Below are 16,039 nucleotides of genomic sequence, written 5' to 3' on the forward strand. Positions count from 1 at the left end.
AACAGTTTGTTTTTACAGTAATGTGCAACTCACACCAACTCTCTCTGCTATATCCTGGTTAGTTAGACTATGCTGCTGGGCCCATAACCAATGTTAGGGTTTGAGGATTAACCCTAGCATAGTATTGCAGCAGTAGGTCAAGCCAGGAAGCCAAAGGAGAGCGGAAGGGCCCCAGAGTATACACACACTGAACACAAACACTGTTTGTAGTTTAAATAGTTTTTAATCCAGTTAGAGTTTAAGCATTGTCATTCAGTCCATTAAGTCATTCACAGTATTTCCATCCAATAAGACTCACTAGTATAGTCCAAGTTAAGAGTCCTTGCAATATCTTTATCAGCCGATAAAGATATCTCCTCCTCCTCCGGTTTCACTCTCCAGAGAAACAAACGCTGGATATTCAGTAGAATTACGAGATAAATCAGCAAACAGTAGCAAACAATAACAGTTCAGTCACAGGCACTCACAGTCAGTAATCACAGTTACAGTCAGAGTTACAGACAGACAGTAAGCTTTCCAGCTTCTAATGCTTCCTTATATTGTAACTTCTAACCGCACCCTTAATCGGCTAATTGCCTGCTGCATTGTACTTAAAGTGATAAGCACTTAAACCATGATATCTAAGTTTTATATATTTATTCACCCAAACCATATTTGGTATCAATGTTATACCTAACAATGTATACTCGCTTAGATATTCTGATTTGGATTTGGATTTAGGAAATGCAAACAAAAAAAAAGTATTTATTTTTTAAAAGGCTTCTCCGAGCTTGGGAAAGAGGATAATGATTTGTAAAATATAAGCAAAGAACATTTGTATATTTTTCATTTATCAGGAAGAAGAATTACCACTTCCCTACTATATTAACAAATAGTTAGCGAGAGATTCAAGAAATCTCCACCCCAACCTATTAGGAATAATTGCATGCTTAATTAAATGCAGCTTATTGTCACTATTTCCTTTTTCTCTTTCTGTAGATCTGATGAAAAAAGACTCTGAGAATCTTCCTTTTCAGTTATAAGAAGCTGCTAAGGGCTTAATAAAGCCTAATTAATTCATGTTTTGGTAGAATATCTGAGATTTAATTCATCAGATCATACGACTTGAATATGAGGATAAAGCTTACAGAATTACCCAAAGCTTTATTTCTCCAACACGAAAAGAAAAAGAAAAGAAAAGAAAACGCTCATTTATCAAATACTCTATCAACAGTCAGATATCTCCCAGTCAGCTAGCTTAGGGGGGGGGGGGAATTAAAGCTGAGAATCCAGTATACTTGATTTTGTTTTCCTCCAGTTCTCTGGTATTACAATTCCCAGACTTCTCATACAGCAAGACCAAAGGATGTGCCGGCTGCAGGTTTCTGGGTCCTAATCCAATCCAATACCAGATTGAACAAGAGAACTGCTGTTTTCTTCAACCGCTACCTGTAATTTGCATAACAGTCATACTGACCTGAAGTATGGGTTTTGCGTTGAGAGGAATGATCACCCTTACTCAAATTTCAAGTACTAAGCAAAAGTAACTCCCAGTGATTATAGATTTACTATTTATTTATTTATTTACATCCCTTTATTTATTTATTTAATTAATTAATTACTTATCTACAAATAACTCAAGGCGGTAAACATATCCAACACATCTCTGTCCTCCTCTTTTCCTCATAGCAACACCCTGTGAGGTGAGATGGGGAGAGAGAGGGAGGGAGGGAGAGAGAGAGAGAAAGAGAGAGACAGACAGACAGACAGAGAGACACACACACACACAGAGAGAGAGTGACTGTTACAAGGCCATGGCTAAAGTGACCCTGGGACTTATGATCCTCCAACTTTCTAACCTGGTGCCTTAACCACAAGTTTCTCCATCATAGAAAATTACCCTGTTTTCACCCCTTGCCTCCTCCTCGGATACTATAGTCTCTGTGTGTCTGACCTGGGCAGTCTTTCTCCATGCTGGTCCTGTTCTCCTCTCACTGCAAGCAGAAACGCTATGGGAGAACTCATGGCCAGCCTATCTGTCACAAGGTTCTCCTTGAATGAAAATGACTGTGAGCAAACAGTGACTCATTCCCAGGACAATCACATCTGTGCAGACAGTCACTGGTTCTGTAGCCTCCTTCGTAGCTTCAGAAGGATCAACCAGTACTTCCAATTAGATTTGTGGTGAAAGAGAAGTTGGCTCTGCTTGCTATGTGGCTGCTGTTGTTGAAAACAGGCTCTGCCATTACAAAATGGATATGACTTGGGGGGTGTTTACATCTATATTCCTAGCGTTCCCGTCATTAGGCAAGATGACACCTCAGGCAGCAAATCTTGAACATCATGCAGGGCAACAAACAATTATTCATTTAATTTATGTTGATGTTTTCATTACCAGGTATGGGATATACTACTTAATGGATTTTCCGCTTCATCTACAATATATCTTGACATGCATGTTGAAGAGAGCAGGGCTGGTTAATGCTTCATTGATAGCTGGAATAGCATCCAATTCTAGATACCCCAACGGGATGGGAAACTAATACCGAGGCCTGATGTGAAATGATTATCTGGAGCAGTGTTTTTAAACTTTAAGATACGTGGACTTCAATTCCCAGAATCCCAGAAGTATGCTGCAGAATTCTGGGAGCTGAATCCACATATCTTAAAATTGCCAAGTTTGTAAAACACTGATGTGGATCTGCGGGAATTTTATCTCATTTTATTCATCTAACAGCAAAACAAAAAACAAAAAAATAATAATTTTAAAATACTGGAAAGAATGTTTAAAAATACTGAATGCAACATTAATCCTAATGGTGAAACAGGTTTTCTGTATCCCCTTAAACTGTGATGATTCAATTTTTTTCCCCTCGTTTCTGAGCACATTGACCTTTCCATGATTTATTTTTTCACCAGAGATACACAAACACTGGATGAAAATTTTAGCACCCATATTCTTCCTCTGACGTGCTAGAGCATGATAAAGAGTAAACAGTGGTTAACAGAAATAATGGAAGTAAAGAAGGTGGGTTACCGGGGCAGAACCATATATACATACTAATAATGTCTTTTGCTTCTCTACATACACACAGTGTCTCATGTATAACAATAATTTATTGTTCTCTGATGATTCTAAACACTACTTAAAAAACAAAAACCCAACACTCATCCTGTGAAAAGTGTAAGAATTCAAGAATTATAGAACTTAAATAATGTAATCTATGTAGGTGGAAAGAGACATGCAAACTGCATTGGCATCTGAAACCATTTTTTCCCCTTCAAAAAAGAATTGCCGTTGTTTTCAGTACTATTACTCCCTAGAAAGGGCCTTTGGGCCACCATTTTTAGGTGTAGCACTACAATGCTCTATATCAGGGGTGTCAAACTCACAGTCTGTGGGCCAGATGTGCCATGCGCTGGCCACACCCAGCCCCCAGTTTAGCGAAGGGGGAAAACGTTGCGATATGTCACGTGATGATGTGCGCAAGTTTGACACCCCTGCTCTACACTGTACATAAAATATGATCAGTTACTACTACTGCGGCACTTGTTTCATACACACAGAAAAGTCCACCCTCCGTAAAGTCTCCCTTAAACTAAATATCAAGGAGATTGGGGGAATCTCAGTCCTAATGACTATGCAGCAGGGAGTTTGATTGATTGTGTGCCATTAAGTCTTTGTCGACTCTTAGCAACCACACAGATAGATTTTCTCCATGCATTTGGAAATACTTGCAATTTTGTTGTTTTGAAAAGAAATAATCTTGCTTCTTATTGACGCAGCCATCCATTATTATTATTCAAATAAATGATAACAGTATGTATATGTATTGAAATATGAGAAAGATTTCTCCCTCCTCCCCTCTTCCAAATCTTTGGTAAATTCTAATGATTATATATGTAGACACTTTTATCAGCTGTCTCCAAGAAATGTGGTAAACAAAGGCAATTCATCAGCATTCCATTTGTGCTTTTTTTCACATTAAGCAATGTGTTAAATAGTTATTTCCATACAGAGTAGGATGAATTTTATTATTGCCAAGGATTGCAAATTACTTCAGAGACTCCCGGTTTGAACCATTCATGGTGGCAGATGTAGTAATAATTCAAAAATGGCAAGACAAATGTTTTAATAATGAAAATTGCAAAATTCCATCTTAATGGGTCAAAAAAAAAAAAAAAAAAGATCAGAAATACATTTATAGCTGAGGGAAGTCTAAATTTATCATTGTTGTAAAAGGGAACGCAAATCAACATTTCCCCTCTATTTTCCAGAGTGACAAACAGTCAGTTTATGTACATGCAGGATATAGTGGGGTAGAAACCATACTGAGGAATAGCTGGGAAAACTGGACTTATTTAATCTGGAGAGGACAAGTTGAAAGGAGCCAACAATTGTACCTTTAATATATGTGAATGTCAGATGTGTTTTCTGTTGTTTCAAACAGAATGATTAAAACAAATTGATACAAATTCCAGAAAAAAAAGTTTTGACCTCCAGTCCTGTATAGTTGGAATTCTCTTCCAGCTTATAAGGATGTAATGCTCTTGATGAAACCATAAGGCAACCTATTTCTTTTCCTCCGTGCTTTACCACTGTGTGACAAAACTTATTTAACCCTAGATTTTGAGGTACTTCATCCTTGATCTACCCATCATTTATTTTTACATAGTTTTAATCCTGCCTGTCTGTCCATCTGTCAAGATGATGAATGTGCCTAATATTCCTGCCCATCTATTTTCCCCATAACATCAGCTCCGTGACATGGGTTGGGTTGAGCTGGATTTCATGCTTAAGGAGGGTTTAGATGTTACAGCCTTTTGGTTTCTAGGGTGGCACCTTCATCCCTACAGTAAACTGGTTTTCTGTATTGGAAACTGAGAAACATATCTATATCATGTCATATCTGACATTGACTTTATTTTTATTTATTTCTTTATTAAACCTCTGTGCCACCCATCTTGCCTGGGAGTAACTCTAGACGGCTTACAATAATTGAAAAACCAATATGAAACATAAAAACATTAACAGTTTTAAGAACTAGTTATAAAAACAGAACCTATGGATTATACATATCTTGAAGGAAGCCCCAATGAATAATCATCATTGTTGTATAATTGTATTAATTCCTCTTCCCCTTTTAAACACATTTCTACATCAAAAACTTAAGATCCACCGGTAAAATAGCAATCAGAATAGAATTTAAATTTGAGGATGCCATACAGTGTTGTGTATTTACAGTATAGTTCATGTGTTGATCAAAAGTCATACACACACACACACACACACACACACACACACCTCTGGTTTTTTTCAGGTTTGTTTTCTTTTTTTGGCTATCATTATTTTTTCTAAAACTCCAGTTTGAGCCCACATCTGCATAAATTCTACGTGGTTGATGATTTTGACATAAATCCAAAACTGCTGCTAATTATATTTGTTCAGTAGCCTACTACTAGGATGGCCAATTCACAGGTTACTTAAATCTCTAGTATTTCACCTGTAGTTCCCTTGGATTTCAGAGCCGGCACAGCTAAAATGTTTGAACCCTGTTATGTTTTTAGGACATAACTGAAGATTTTACAAGACAAAGTTCATGTCACTGCAAATATTTCTCACTGCCAACTTTTTCTAGGGAGTTTTAAGGGGTAAAATAGGATCCTTAATCCTCTTTAATACATGGCTATCAAATTCATACTCAATAATTCAGGCCCCAACTCCCCCCCAAATAAAAACAACAGCATGTGGGTTTGAAAATATCAGTCCCACCCATTCTGGTGATGATATATCACACGCTAGTTTTCATCTACCAGCAGAAGACAATGTTATTAAAAATCATATCTGGCTGAAAAAAAAGATAATTTACTTCTGGCCCGTATATGGCCTAGTAGAATTGTGCTTTTGTTGGAAATAGTTAGGAATAGTTAATATTGATTGATGCTCTGAAGCTGTTTATCTTATGCAGCATGTCTTTGGTTTTGAGCCAACAGTGGCATTAAATTAGAGGTGTTTGAATGGCACTGTGGTTTAGTGTTAAGATTTCTCTCCTTCCTAAGGATGGATCCAAAAGGACTCACTCACGATTTTCCATGATCTAACAACCATTTTGGCTTGGTATATATTTGCTTATGTTTGCTTATTCCCTCTGTTGTAAATGTGCAATTCCAAACTCTGACATCACCAGCCAGCCTCATCTCACAGTCAGTCTATTCCACAAGGAAAGTGTGGCTCTGGGTCATGTACAGAGTCAATTTCCCCTGGCCCCTTTCACCATTAGACATAAAAAGGATTTGCTTTTAAAGAATAGCAGGTAATTGAACTGGGAAATAAGCCATAGGAAAGCAGTTGGACATGGTATGGTTAAGGTTGAATCTTTCCAGTGGTGGGATTCAAAACTTTTTTTTTTTGTAAATTTTATTTGAGTTTTCATAAAGAGAAAAAAAAATACAAATAAAACATCTTTTTTGAAAGTAGCATAATCCCAGGTTACATTTCTTCGTACAGACACAAATTCAGGTTCATGCTCATTTTTATATTCTATTCCATATCTTATTACTATTTTACATTTTCTGCATAGCTTCTCCCCTCTTTTAATTTTCTCAATTTTATTTTAATTATCTCATCTCAATTCAAATCATTGTATTTATATTTTTTGTCTGTCCTGTTTCAATTATCTATTATCTTTTCTCATTAAACAAGATTTCTCCTGTAGTTACTGATTAGAGTATGACGCCTTTATATCTTTTCCCTAAAATTGTAACATTCAATATAATACATAACTTCCATTCGGATTCTGCTTGGTACATTCTTAAAATACACACTGTATTCTTAAAAAAAGAAAAAATTATAAATGTATATAATTAAAACATTCCATTCCAATTCAATTCTATCATTAATATTAATATCCATTAAAGTCTTAACATCTTTAACATTACTTTTCAGTTAAATATCATACTTCTATGGGAACAATTATAAGCTTTCCATAATTATTTCCCCCCCCCTCTTCACTTATATTTTATAAAACATTAACTAATTAAAATGTTCCAATTCCTTCCTAATTCAATTTTCTCCTTTATTTTATTTCATTTATTTTATTCACAAACATTTCACTAAATTACACTAACTATTTTATCCCTCATTTTAATCATACGTTGTTTCCAGTTTTCTAAAGTTATCTCTATTACTAATATAACAATACAATCTTATGTACCTTTACAGAATCCCTTTTTCAGTTAGATTTTCAACCATTATCTCTAAATAGGTCCTGTTTCTCTATATCCTGCTCTGGTCCTTTGTAACTTCTTTTCCTTTCCTTCTTCCCTCTCTTCTTCTCTCTCCCCTTTTTAGCCCCTTGTCTCTCTACCTCTATTTCTCTCTTCTGTATTCCCCTTTTCTGTTGCTTTCCAGTATTATACTTATTTTTTGAATTATTTTTCTTTTCTTTGGTTGTTTTTTTAAGTCTTAAATTCTCCATTCTCTTTCCCCCCTTTCCTTTTTCTTCCCCACATAAAATTACTTGTTCATTAAAGATGGCTTCTTCTTTGTCCCAGTCTTCTTGTTTTGCAGACGTTTCTTGTTGTTTCTCATAGTTCAAAATCTCCATTTCTAAGAATTGAAAAACGAAGCCAAAAGAACCCTTCCCTTCTTGTGCATCTTCTTTGTACTTTTTAAGTTCCATTTTCAATTCATCCAAAAGTGATGCCATTGTATAAATTTTTAAACAACCACCCGATTGATTTTAGTCATTCAAATAACCAAGAATCCAAAGATCACCAAATAATCCAAATACACACAAGCTGTTTCTTTTTGCTTTTTTTTCACTTTCTCTTCCTGGGGTTCTACTATTTAGTTGCAAAGTTTCAGTTAAAATGTATCTTTTAGAAGTCTTGTTGAAGTTTTACTGTAGATTCTTTTTTAATTCCAGGCAGTCTCCTCCCTCTTCCAGATCCTGCCCTTATTCTTTTTCTCTCCCTTCCTGCTTATGAAAAAGAAAGTTTTTAATGTCCAGAAATCTTTATTATCCCTTTGGCATTATGTTTTATTTTCAGCTTAATTGCCTATTGATGTCAAAGTGGATTTTTCCGATTTCTTATTTAAGTCTCTTAGTTGTCAGTATAGGGAAGGAGAGAGAAGAAAAAAAAGCCAAACCTTTCCCTTTTCACTTTCCTTCGCTGCTTCCGACTCTTCTTTGGGAGCGATGTTATTTTTTGTAAGTTTAAATTCCAGGGTACCTTAGTTGTTGCTTTTACAATTTAACCCAATCAGCCAAAACTTTCACTTCTTATCTTCCTCCTGCACATTCTTTTCCAGTAGATTTCTTCTTTGTGGTGGCCATTTCTGACCACTGCTGCAACCGCTTTCGGGAAAGGAAGTAATGGCCAGCTGAGGAGGAGAGATGCGGCTCTCCTCGACCCTGCTGGCGGTCTCCCCCCTCTTCACCACCTCTACGGGGCTTAGCCCTGAAACCAGCCGGCTTGGGGCGCTCCAGCGGCGAGCCCAGACAGAAACCGCACACGATTGCAGATTTCTGTCTGTCGCCAAAGCCCTTCAAACCAGAAGACCAGGATTCAAAACTTTTTATTACTAGTTCTATGGGCATGGCTTGGTGGGTGTGGCAGGGAAAGGATACTGTAAAATCTGCATTCCCTCCCCTTTCCTGGAGGAAGGTTACTGTAAAATCCCATTTCCTTCCCCATCCCACTAACCTGCTTTCCAGCTCCATTCTCCTGTGCAGGGCAACAAAACAAGATCCAGCCAATCAGCTGGGACTCAGGAGGCAGAGAATAGATGGGGGTGGGGCCAGTCAGAGGTGTATTTGCTGGTTCTCTGAACTACTCAACTACCGGTTCTCCAGAACTGGTCAGAACCTGCTGAATACCACCTCTGAATCTCTCCAAACACTGGCCAGAAGTGTTGCTGTTGGGATTATCTGTTAAATTCTCTCTCCATTTCTATGTTTCCTCCTTCTCAATTAACAATTTTGAGAGTTACTTACAAGAATTAAATTTTAAAAAATTTAAAAAGAAAACTTTATGTTGAATGGATGGGAATAAAAAAAACTGCAGAAGAAATTTCTGAAACATTACTAAAACTGCCTGTGAGTCAATTAAATCTTGCAGTCATGTTGGGTATCATGTGGAGATGATCAGCTTGTTTCTTCTCTTTTATTATTTCCTCAAAAACTTTGATATTACTTACATGCTGTTGCCTGAAATCTTTCAACTGCAGCTGTTTCTTTTTAGTAGTATAAGGAAAGTACAGCATCGTCATTGGCAAACCAAATAAGAAGGTTGGTTCCAGAGGTGGGTATTCAGCAGGTTCTGTAGAGGAAATCTTGAGTAGTTCGGAGAACTAGCAAATACTACTTCTGACTGGAGATTTTACAATATCCTTCCTCTGCCACACACACCAAGCCACGCCCACAGAACCGGTAGTAAAAAAAATTGAATCCCACCACTGGTTGGGGCCCTGAGCCCTTGCTACCATTTCATCAATTTATGATTGTCTCAAAAAAAAACCCACAAATGGGCTTCAAGGGATCTCTCTCAAGGACTTTTCCACTATAAAGTTGGCAGAGACACTCCATTTGAAGGAGATGTTTTTGACACGGCATCCAATACTTTTGAAAATATTGCTATTAATATTTATTTATTAGAAAATTTATTAGAAAATTTATATTGTTTCCTATTTGCATATGATGATGCAAGGAGGATTGTTGTTAGTTGTGAAGTCACGTCTGACCCATCGTGATCCCATGGACAACGTTCCTCCAAGCCTTTGTGTCCTCTACTATCCCCAGGAGTCCATTTAAGCTCACACCGACTGCTTCAGTGACTCCATCCAGCCACCTCATTCTCAGTTGTCCCCTTCTTCTTTTGCTCTCAATCTTTCCCAGCATTAGACTCTTCTCCAGTGACTTCTGCCTTCTCATTAGGTGGCCAAAATATTTGAATTTCATCTTCAGGATCTGGCCTTCTAAAGAGCAGTCAGGGTTGATCTCCTCTAGGACCGACCAGTTTGATCACCTTGCAGTATTAGGGACTTAGAGGAGTCTTCTCCAGCACGATAGTTCAAAGGCCTCAATTCTTTGGTGCTCAGCCTTTCTTATGGGAAGGCAGATTGCAGGAATATAAAACATCATATATAAAAAATAAAACTAATAAAAGAGAATAATCAAATAATAAATTAATAAAGTAATATAATAGCCCTGAAAAACTTCCGGTTTGTTGGCTTCGCCAGCGGCAGGGATTCACGATCCTGCGCGATCCCTGCAGCGCTAGCCGTCTTGGTGCCTCCGATCCTGACGGATCTGGAGGCTAAGGTTGCCCCGCAGAGGCAGCCGAAGATAGGGGGATCCGGAGAGGGGTTTGGGGGTGTTGCAGACCCTCTCCCCAGCCGGCTAAACCCCCTTTTCTCAAGGCGGTCGAGCGGCGGTCTGTAATGGCCGCCACAAAGAAGCCGGCAGCTGGGTAAGACTGAGCAGGAGGAAGAGGAGAGAAAGTTTCTAAGAGAAAGTTTTTTGGCTGACCCAGGACTTTAAGAGACGCCTAATCCTGAAAACTATGACTTCTTGAATGATACTTTGTTTCCAGAGGAGAATTTCAAGCGGCAAAACTGAGGTGCTGAAAGGGAAAGTTTACTCTCCTTCCCTATGGAATCAACAAATGGCCACTGAGAAACCTGTCTTTTTTTTTTATAAAAGGTAAAAACTTGGCTTTTTGTTATAAGTGGGAAGGGAGAGGACAAAAAAAATATTAAGATCTTGCTGGAGGAGTTGCCTTGAAGATTTTGAGACTGGAAATTAATTGCAACAAGGCTCTAAAATACAGATTGGGCTTTTTTTCTTTTCCTTTTTATTGATACCACCCCAGGAAGAGAAAGTGAGAACTTTGTGCTTTGTTTGGACTGATGTCTCTGGGACTTTGGGGAATTGTTCTAACTTTTGAAACATTTTGGTTGCTTTAAGAAGAAGAACAAAGAAAAGATTTACAATGGCTTTATCTGTTGATGAACTTAAGGAATATGGAAAAATAAAGAAAGAAAGTAAGGATGCTGTGAAGGAAGCCTTCCTTTTTTTAGAAATGGCGCTTGCTATTTATCAGCAAACACAACAACAGATGGAGGAAATAGAAGAAGAAGAAGAAGAAGAAGAAGAAGAAGAAGAAGAAGAAGAAGAAGAAGAAGAAGAAGAAGAAGAAGAAGAAGAAGAAGAAGAAGAAGAAGAAGAAGAAGAAGAAGAAGAAGACGCCATCTTCAATGAATCTAAAAATTTAATTAAGAGAGAAAGGAGAAAGAGAGGAAGGAAAATGAAGGACTTAAGACTTAAAAAAAAAACACTCAAGAAAGAGAAAAATAAGATGCAAAATCAATACAATGTTAGTAAACAAAAGAAAAAAGGAATACAACAGAGAGGGGAAGCTAAAAAGGCGGAGGTTATTAGAGGGGGAGGTAAAAAGGCCAGGTGGGATAAGAAAGGAAGGGAAAAGGGGGGGGAAAGCCACAAAGGTATGAAACAAGATGGGGAAAAAAGGAATTTTTTTCAGGGATAAAGGGTGATGTATAATTTCTTTAAAAAAGAAGATTCTGCAAGGTACATAAGATGGTATTGTAGTATTTGTATTAGAAATAGAAAATTAGAATGTTATAAGAATTAATAAAAGATTAAAATATTGAAATGTTTAGTAATGATAGACTTTAAAATTTAACAAAATATTAAAAGGAATGTTTAAAATATTAAGTTTAATTAAAGAGTTTAATTGACCATTGTGTTGATTTTACTATAAACTTATTATTCTAGCATTTGTTTTTTGAAATAGATAATTGGAATGTTATAAGATTTAACATTTAGATTTATTATCTAATTATATTAATTATTTTGGACTTATTATTTTTTTCTCTTTTCAAAAGTTAGTAGGTAGAATGTACTAAGCAGAATCAGGGGGAGGATAGAAAGGCATCATACTCTGATCAGTGATTTCAGGAGAAATCCTTTTTTCTTTTTATTGTAGGGAATGAGATAAATGGATAATTTGGAAAGAATGGACAAAAAAATACAAATACAATGATTTAAATTAAAATGAATTAAATAAAATAGAATGAAGAAGAATGAAAAGCGGGGAGAAGTTATATAGAAGATATAGAATGGTAAATAAGATAGGCAATGGTATATAAGATGAGCACGAATTTAATTGAGTCCATACAAAGAGAGGTAATCCGGGGCCAAACTACTTTCTTAAAAGAAGTTTTATATTTTTGTGTTTTGTGTGTTCATGTTTGTTTGAGAATTAATAAAACCTCGGAGGAATGTTCGATAAGAATAATGGTAATCAAGTCAGAGAGAAATGTAGATGATGATTATAAATTGGATAAATATAGAAAATAACAATAATAATAATGAAATTGAATACGAAAAGAGAAATAATGAGAAATTTGCTAAGAGATATTTATATGTCCATATGGAAATGGTGTAAAACAGAATTATGTTGTATAAAATAATATATTTTACTTGACTTGTAAAATTAATAATGGAAAGAGGTTTTATGTATTCAATGGTTAATGATGGTTTGTTTGTCTTTGAAATTAATAAAATTTGTTCCAAAAAAAAAAAAAGTAATATAATAGCCCCTCACCCATCAACACATCACACATGCCATTTAACAAGCTCTCTCTCACTTTGGGTTCTCCAGACTCGATGGCACAACTAGGTCTTCAGCACCATCCAGAAAAGTGTTAGAGTGGGGGACATTCTAATCTCTGTGTTGCCTACAGTATCTATGTGTTACAGGGAAAGCCATTTTGGTGTAGTGGTTAAGGCATCAGGCCAGAAACTGGGAGACTGTGAGATCTAGTCCCATCTTGGGCACAAAGCCAACCTTGGGCCAGTCATTTTCTCTCAGCCATAGGAAGGAGGAAATGGCAAACCATTTCTTGCCATATAATTAATTGCAGGGGATTGTCTAGGCAGTCTTTGAGAACTGGACATAACTGAAGGGAAGAACAGCCCCCCTCCCCATTACAATACAACTTCTTTGCAAAAAAAATAGTAAAGCTAGCAATTCTGCAACCTTCATCACTAGTAATCTTGTTGGATCACATCTGTTTGCATTATGCAGCAGGTAACTAGAACTGGGGTATTTTAGCATTAAGATGCTGCCCTGATCTATCATGATGATGAATGTCTACTCTTGCAAGAATTTTTTCCTTTCTCCCATTACTTTGTTATTTGAAATTATCTTCCCTCATGCGCAGACAGTTCAGCCTAAGATATTTGTATACATTATTGTCATGCGTGAGAAAGTACATGGCTGAAATGGAAAGCGATGCAGTTAAAAGGTTCCAGAGAACAAATTGTGAACGGTACCAATTATTTAGGCTAAAAAACTGATACACAGAAAGGTTTAGTAAATAATAGAGAAGGAGCATAGTAATACTCTTGCTCAGTAATTCTGTTCTCACTAATCAGAAACCCTTAATGGTTCAATAACTAAATTATGGTTAGCAGTCTAAATTGCCTGTTATGACAGGAGTAGCTTCAAAAAGAAAAGTTGGAAGTGAACAATGAATTACAATCACTTCCTGTGAGGACTGGCCAACATGGCATAGTGGTTAAGATTCTGGATAGGTATCAGGGAGGTTTATTCACTCAACCATGGGATTTCATAAGATAAATCTGGAGCAGTTGTTAATGCTAGAATGCCAACGATTTACAGCAGCATTATGCATCTCTCTGACAATATAACCACTCTACTGATACATTATGTGGATGATGTCTGGATGGTGCTATAAATCATTACCCCGACACCCGTTCAACCTACCTCACCAAGTGATCATCTCAGGTCCCTGACAGATAAAAGCAAGGTGTAAATTTAGTGCATAATATGTAAATTGTGTAAGAGCTTTGCTTATATTAAAATGTAAGAATGTACATTGAATGAATTAAACATCTGTTACAGGTTTAAGTGAGAAAAAACATGTAGGAGCAACCACCCCAGCACTAAATAGTATTTGTTCAACGGCTTTAAATAAATTCTAATAGGAGGCAGGGGATAATTAAACACTCTCCGTGGAGTCACTCCTTTAACAGGAAACAGGCATGTTATTATTACAGTAGGTTACTGATCATATAATAATCTTTGCCTATAATAATCTTTAGTAAATGCCAAGAATGAGCATCTGGCTTTTCACCTATTCTTACAGAGCTATGGAAATGCTTTACATAAATATTTTAGAGAGGACAGCTGTGTATTGAGAGTGTGCGATAAGAAATAAAATGGAAGATTTTAAGTGGAATGTAAAGTATGAAAAAGGTGCTGCGAACGGAGTAAAGAACAATTACAAGCATGAACCAAAAGAGAACTGATGGGTTTTAGGTTATGTCATGTTTTCCAAAATTTGACTGATTTCTCAACAGCAAGGCAGCTCCAAAATCATACTGAATGTGGGCCTGCGGTGACACCATAGGATCATCACAGGCCTGGAAAAACCCTAGCAGATGGCAAACTCTGATTCTATAAACATTTTAATCATATAGGAAAAAGGACAGAAAAGATTCCACTTGCAGTTAACAGGGGCTAGTTTGTGGGCCAGCTCAGCTACTCCGTTGCACCTCCGTTGCATTTGGGCTTCTAATTAAATGCATCATAATGTGAACATGAAGAATCAACAAATACCTGAATGAGCAGGGCCTACATGAGATGGCTTGGCTTCACACTGTGAATGAGAGACACTTTGCCCTGGGAACCATTTTTCTTAGCAAGGCAAATCGTCTTCACTAAAAGTACTTGCAGGACAGTGTCAGCTGGAAGACGAAAGCATTCATAGAAGCTTCTGAGCCTCTGAAAGCCACGTCTAGAAGCTTTTTCCAGTTATGGAAACTGCCAGAGAAATCCTCAGAGAAACAATGCAGCTGCTATGTTTTGAAAAGTGGGAGTGGGAGGAAAGGCTATGAAACTTCACAAAGCAACTTTGAACAGGTGCTTTGCATGAATCTGGAGTGCTGACATGATGAATTTTCAGAGAAATTTGAAGCAAAGAACCCCTTTAAAGCTTTGCACAGCCCTAGTAAGGAAACAGAATTATTTAGGTTTATAAGAAATTCGTTGTCTACCATCTGTTTCACAGAGATACTTGACTATATTCAGGGGTGGGATTCAAATGTCTTAACAACTGGTTCTGCGGGCGTGGCCTAATTTCTGGGTGTGGGTTGGTGGTCATGTGACCGGCTGGGCATGGCTTGTATGTAAATATTATAAATATATATGTAAAGATTGCATTTTTTATTTTTTAAAAAAGAGCAACTTTTACCCAAAATCAGGCAAAGCAGGCAGGCAGATTGAGCTGCTTGCAGAATCACAGCTTCACTCCCAGATCTACTTTTCTGCAATCTGCTGCCTGAGTCTGCACTGAAAAATAGAAGCTTCAATCCTAAGGAAGGTTCAGCTCTGCTCTCAGGCCACTTCTCCCTCCTCCAACCCCTTGAATACCACCCCTGATTGGGCCTCAGGGAAGCCTCCTGGGTGGGGTAGGTGAGGAGGGGAGGGGCCAACCAGTGGTGTGATTTGCCGGTTCTCCAAACTGTACAGAATCGTAACAACCGGTTCTATAGAACTGGTCCGAACTGGTAGAATCCAACCCCTGACTATATTTTATATGCTTATAAATAAAAGCTTCAATAAAGGGGGAATGCAACAGCAACCAAGCTTCTATGTATCTCTTTCCTATGGACAATTCAGACAAGTTACAAATAATGCTACCTTTCCAGTCCACTACTAAGGCTTTCCCCTGTAATACAAGTTTTCCTAACTAAATTGCTGATTCCCATCAATTTGATTCAAACCTGTGAAACACGCCTGTCTTTAAAGCAAGGAAGAATTTTGCTATCAAAGTTTGGTGAGTGCCCAGTTCACTCCAACTGCACAGCCAACTGCATTTCCAAAGCATACAATAGCTAGAATAGCATCACCTTATGACTTGCTGTAATAAAACTAGCAATCATTTCAAGTGGTGATAACCATCTCCCAATTTCTCATCATCTTACGAGGGCCAATTAAATATTTG

At 37.3% G+C, this 16,039-nt stretch overlaps 1 protein-coding gene across 4 annotated transcripts in view; it reads right to left on the bottom strand.

Moving 5' to 3' along the window:
- The window catches only part of B3GALT1 (beta-1,3-galactosyltransferase 1), a 411,692-nt gene that overhangs the window by 185,622 nt on the left and 210,031 nt on the right, over positions 1-16,039 (bottom strand). Inside the window, exon 1 of one of the 4 annotated variants that reach the window (XM_087949793.1) lies at positions 1,934-1,968. The exons of the other annotated variants lie outside the window; for them this stretch is intronic. The gene's annotated coding sequence lies outside the window, so the exon portion shown is untranslated. Of the gene's footprint in view, positions 1-1,933; positions 1,969-16,039 lie in introns of those variants that run through there. 4 annotated transcript variants of the gene reach the window in all.

Source organism: Notechis scutatus, chromosome 1 (genome assembly GCF_049901735.1).
Source record: "Notechis scutatus isolate UNSWTSFEM ecotype Mainland chromosome 1, rNotScu1.2, whole genome shotgun sequence".
NCBI lineage: Eukaryota > Metazoa > Chordata > Lepidosauria > Squamata > Elapidae > Notechis > Notechis scutatus.